Source organism: Lycium barbarum, chromosome 8 (genome assembly GCF_019175385.1).
Source record: "Lycium barbarum isolate Lr01 chromosome 8, ASM1917538v2, whole genome shotgun sequence".
NCBI lineage: Eukaryota > Viridiplantae > Streptophyta > Magnoliopsida > Solanales > Solanaceae > Lycium > Lycium barbarum.
In genome coordinates this window covers 101,502,541-101,508,954 of record NC_083344.1, presented here as the reverse complement: position 1 = coordinate 101,508,954, position 6,414 = coordinate 101,502,541, and positions in this window count along the sequence as shown.

Below are 6,414 nucleotides of genomic sequence, written 5' to 3'. Positions count from 1 at the left end.
TGAAGCCAAAAAGGTCACAGACCTTAGTCATCAACTTGTTATCGAATGGCTTGCCATTATCTGTCAATATATATCGAGGAATGCCGAAACGATAGATAATATTGACTCGGATGAAGTTTGCCACATTCTCCTTCTTTACTTCTTTAAGAGAAACAACTTCTGCCCATTTTGAGAAGTAATCAGTCGCAGCCAAAATGTATAAATGACCGCCAGAAGACTTTGGCAATGGCCCAACAACATCCAAACCCCAAGCTTCAAATGGCTATGAAGCCACGGTAGGGTGCAATACTTCTGGTGGTTGATGTATGAAATTAGCATGGAATTGACAAGCTTTACACCTTCAAGCATAATCCAAGCAGTCTTTCACCATAGTTTGCCAATAATACCCCATTCTTTTTATATGAAAATGAAGTTTTGGCCCAGATTGATGCACCCCACATACTCCAGAATGTGCTTCCTGCATGGCTTGAACGAACTCATCTGCCCCCAAACAACGTAAGAGTACTCCATCGAATGATCTTCTGTAGAGTGTATTCTTATAGTAAAGGAAACGAGGGGCTCGCCGTCGGATTTCTGTCTTCCTTCGAAGATTTTCTGGCAGTATCCCATAACACAAGTAATTAATTATTGGTTGCCGCCAATCTTCAATTTCAACCTCTAAAGTGGTGATGGCATGCTCAACTTCTTCTTCACATTCATTTGGTGGTGGTACTACCCATCTCTGGCAAACGACGACTTGCATTTGATTAGGTGATACTAATGCGGAAGCTAGAGCTGCTAATGCATCAGCCTTTTTATTTTCCTTTCTAGGAACATGTTGAATAGTCACTTCTCCTAGCCAACCTATCAACTTCTGAGCATAGTTGCGATATGGCAGCAACTCTGGCTTCTTGACCTCATAACTACCCAAAACTTGATTGATCACCAACTTGGAATCTCCAAAAATTTGTAGTTGTAATTGTTTCATGTCAACAGCCAATTCGAGCCCAAGTATGAGTGCTTGATATTCAGCAACATTATTGGAGCAGTGTTGTGTTAGAGTGAAGGAGTATGCCAAGAACTCCCCTAAGGAAGTGACAAACACTATTCCAGCACCAGCTCCTTCACAATGTGCAGCACCATCAAAGTACATTTTCCAAGGAAGTTGAATTTCCACAAGAATTGCATCTTCATCAGGTAGCTCATCGGATAACTCCCAATCATCTGGAATTGGATGGTTGGCCAAAAAATCGGCTAGCACTTGCCCTTTTACTGCCTTTTGAGAAATATACACAATTTCAAATTGCTGAAATTAGAGGTACCGCCTTGCTAAACAATCACTTAGGACGGGTTTGGACATGACAAACTTGATAGGATTTGCTTTCGAGACGAGTCGCACCACATGAGCTTGGAAGTAATGCTTCATCTTTTGAATTGAGAATACAAGTGCCAGACATAACTTCTCTATGGGTGAATAATTTATCTCGTTCGGTGTCATCATTCTACTCAAGTAATAAAGTGCATTTTCTTTCCTTTCATCGTTTTCTTGGGCTAGAAGTGCTCCTACTGACCTTTCTTGTGCCGCGATATATAATATCAACGGTTTTCCAGGTATGGGAGCTACAAGTACTGGAGGATTCATCAAATAAGATTTGATGCTCTCGAAAGCATTCGCACAGGCTTGGTCCCATTCAAAAGGAATGTCTTTCTTCATAAGACGACTGAATGGCTGACATCTCCCAGCCAGATTTGAGATGAACCTCCTAAGGTATGCCAACTTTCCTTGCAGGCTTTTTAACTCATGGATATCTCTAGGTTCGGGCATCTTCAGAATAACATCGACCTTAGCTTGATCAATTTCGATCCTTCGCTGTCGGACGATAAATCCAAGGAACTTTCCAGAAGAAACTCCAAAGGCGCGCTTCAAAGGGTTCATTTTGAGCGGGTATCGTCGAAGTCTTTCGAACACCAATCTCAAGTCCTTCAAGTGGTCATTTTTCTCCCTTGATTTCACCACCAAGTCATCAACATAACACTCGGCGTTTTTATGTAACATGTCATCAAAGATGTTCTGCATGGCACGTTGATAAGTAGCACCGGCATTCTTTAAACCAAAAGGCATCACCTTGTAGCAATATATACCTTTAGGAGTGCGGAAGGCAGTAAGTTCTTCATCCTTTGGTGCCATGCGAATCTGATTGTACCCAGATGAACCATCCATGAAAGACATTGCCTCATATCCAGTCGTGGCATCAATCATAAGCTCGGGGATTGGAAGAGGAAATTCATCCTTAGGGCATGCATTGTTAAGATCTCTAAAGTCAACACAAACTCGGATTTGGCCATTCTTCTTTCTTACAGGTACGATGCTCGAAATCCATGTGGGATACTTAACTTCACGAATGAAACCCGCTTCAATGAGTTTGTTCACTTCAGTTTCAATCAAGGGAACTAGTTCAGATCTAAAGTGACATTGAGCTTTCTTAACAGGACGAGCACCTCGTTTTACGGCGAGACGATGGTCTGCAACTTTGGGATCTAATCCTGGCATCTCCTTGTAACTCCAAGCGAAAACATCTTTGAACTCCATAAGTAGCTCAACATATTTGTTTTCTTCATCAACATTCAGTGAGGCACTTACATATGTGGGCCTTGGGTCTTCACCAGTTCCAAGATTAACTTCCTTTAATGCATCAACAGTCGTCTTTACCCCTTCCTCAAACTCAGGCGCTGCATCTTCAGCGTCTTCATCTTCTTGGGGGTCACCATCATTGAAAGATATGTGATGACATGCATGAATATCCATAAACTTTTCCTCAACTCTTGGATGAAGCGTAGTGCTTTGTTCGTCCCAGATTGCGATGTGATATGATGATCCTACACTTTCCTCGTCTTCATCACGCCCCTTGGTATGGATTATGGTATGTGTTTTTGCTTTGAGGACCTCCCCACATGAAACTACAAGTTTTGTTTCTCGCCTCATTCTAGAAGGAATCAAACTTGGGCAATCTTTGAAAATGTTTTGCTTTTGAGCATAAACAAGCGCTTCCATCCTTCTATTATTCCCTTGGCGCTTGTATTTCTTCTTCAATGGTCCTAATCTATCAAACACTGAAATCCTTGGAGTTGGATTGGTAAGTCGATCAAACACAGAAAGCCTTTGGTTAGACGTTGTTGACTCTTCCTTAGTGGTAATGTAGTTGTTGCTTGCCCTTCTTATAGAGATGCGGACTGGTGAAGGTTGTTTGTAACCCAAACCTTCACATGATTGTTTGACAGCATACCCTTTCTCTATCATCATCCTCTGAGTAAGGTTTAGTCCATGACTTCCCTTTCCAACAGCTTCTGGTGGGAGCTTCCCTAATTTAGAAGGCTCATTGGGATTGTATCCAGCTTTTGCCAATAACTTGTAGGCGTTTGGGTCAAAACCCTCATCTGTACGCTTTTCTGGAAGTGATTCGTGTGAAGGATGATTTGACAAATCCTTCCACCATTTTTTAAGATGATTTGATTGCATCAATTTGCATCATAGGAAAGGTCAACCCACTTAACATATTACCCTGCAACTCAGAAGAGTGGCCTTCACCCGTCTTCGCCTTTGGAACATAGTGAAGAAAAGAAGTATCTTTCTTTCTTGAAGATTCCATGTTTACCTTGGGTACCTTGCTCACGTTATTAAGCGCTTGATTCTTTTCAACCATAACCTTTACCTTTCCAGCTGTTGGATCATCCATCTTTGCAGTACCAACCTTTTTTATTGGCATCGCATTATCCACTTTAAACTCCTTCGAGACACGATTCTTCAAGTAGAATTTCGCATCTGCAAAGTGTGCTTCTGTCTCAGCAAAAGGCTCATCATCAGCAACTATCTTCTTTTGAACCCCATCTTCAAGGTATTTAAAGCACTGATGGTAGGTAGATGGAACCACTTTATTTTCGTGTATCCATGGCCTTCCTAACAAAATATTATATGAGGTCTTTGCGTCAATCACGTGCATCCATGCGTTTGAACACATACCTCCCATATTTATTTCCAGCTTGACAGCGCCTATAGCTCTTTGCCCCCCTTGATTAAATCCCTGAATCATCAGACGACTTTCAGACAGTTCATCTACCGAGATTCCAAGCTCTTTCACAATGCGGATTGGGAGAATGTTGACTCCAGACCCATCATCAATCATAATTCTGTTAACTTTATGCCCACGCACGAAACCAACCATATATAAAGGACGATTATGCAGTGTTTGGCCTAACAAAAGATCATCATTAGTGAATGTGATTTTTGTATCACAAGTGTCCACTTCTTCAGAGTGAGTCTCGATGAGGTTTTCACACAATGGAAGTGACGGCAATGTGACATCTCCCTTTTTCATCTCTTCTTCATCAATATTGCAACATGAGGCCTTAGCATCATAGTGAGAAATTTTTATGCGAAACCAGCTTGGCAAGAATTCCTCTAATGTTATTGGACAACGTGGCCTTTGATAGTAAGCCTCCTCGTTTGTTGATTTCTTCACATTCTTCTGTACCCCTTGCTTGTTGGGTCTTTTCATCATTTTTCCTCTTATCACTTGATTATTTGGCTCTCTTCGTGAGCTCGTTTTGCAGCGTCTCCGCCGAGTCACTAAAGTCCATCCATCATCATCAGTTTGATCAACATAAAATTGACTTTCTTCAAAAAAAAATCTCCTCCACTGTTACATCATGCATTATAGGAAGGCAACATGGCATGTTGACATTGATGGGATTGAAGTCACCAAATTTAATCGTCTTTGGTGGTGACGCGATCAAAATATCTCCACATTCACATACTTCAGCAAAGTTGCAAAGAACTATGGGATCCAGCGAGCCAAATGTGACTGAGACTTGATTTGAACTTTCGTTCTCATCTTCAAGCAATATCTTACCTTCCCGGGCCAAATTCATGACCTTTTCTTTGAAGATGAAACACTTTTCAATAGGGTGACCCATCAACCGATGATACTTGCAGTAATTTGGATCATTAGTCCTCCCAACTTCATTTGGCCTCTTCATTTCGGGTAACTCAATAAGCTTCAATGCAAGAAGTTCTTCAAATATTGCTGGAATATCTGAGTCTAGGAATGGATACTCTTTTTCTTGCATTTCCTTCAAAGTTAACTTTTTGCCACCTTTATTTTGGAAAGATGTAGTCTTCACACTTTGCTTCTTGCTTAGCTTTGTGGTGACCTTTAATGGTGCAGAATTAACATTCATCGACTCTTTGCTTTCAGACTTTGGCATAAACCTACCCCCTCTCTTTACTTCTAGTTTGTCTTTCCCTTTACGAGGCTCATAAACTGGTGGCCCTTGATTTCCGTTTGAGGACATGCTTAATTCCATATCGTGAGCACGTGTAGCCAATTCTTCAAAAGACTTGGGCTTGATTCCCTGTAGGATATAAAGAAGTCCCCAGTGCATTCCTTGGATACACATTTCAATGGCAGAAGCCTCACTAAGTCTGTCTTTGCAATTAAGGCTAGCATTTCTCCATCGACTGATGAAATCAATAACGGGCTCATCTTTCCATTGACGCATATTTGTAAGTTCAACCATGCTTACAATACGCCTCGTGCTGTAGAAGCGATTGAGAAATTCATATTCAAGTTGCTCCCAACTATCAATAGAACCAGCATCGAGATCCGTATACCAGTCAAATGCATTCCCTTGCAAGGAGCGCACAAACTGCTTAACAAGATAATCCCCATAAGTTCCAGCATTATTGCAAGTTTCCACGAAGTGAGCAACATGTTACTTTGGATTTCCTTTACCATCAAATTGTTGAAATTTTGGAGGTTGATAACCTGCAGGCATCATTAACCCATCGATCCTTGAAGTGTATGGCTTGGCGTATGTAATCGAAGACTTAGCAGCAACATCATACTTGTCTTTAATTGTTCCCATAATGAAGTCCTTCAGTCGATGAATTGGGATTAATCCTTCAGAGGATACTTGTAGTTCCTCAGCAACATGCACTTGTTTTGTAGACAAATCTTCTTTTTCTTGTACCATAGGATGCTTCCCAGGTGCATGACTCGAATCCCCCTCCATCACGCTATCAAATCTGTCTGTAAACTTGACAATTCGATTATCTTGGTCTTGCACATATTTCGTCAAGTCACCAATCGCCTTTGTTAAACTCGCGAGTTGTTCTTCAACAGTTGAGGTATTAGTCATCATTGCTTGGATGGACGTTGTAGATGATGGAGCAAAACATGGATTTTCCCTCAAAATGAAATTTGAAAGGAAAAGATTTCGTGGAGTGATTGAGGCAGATCTGGTGATCAAGGCATCATCTTCATCTTGGATGATGAGATTCTTAGTTTGGAGTGGGCTAAGATGAGCCAACGTCTTTTCAACGATCTCAGCAATATTCTCTCCTTCTTCCAATCCATCCGGAAAGACTCTTGCCCCCTT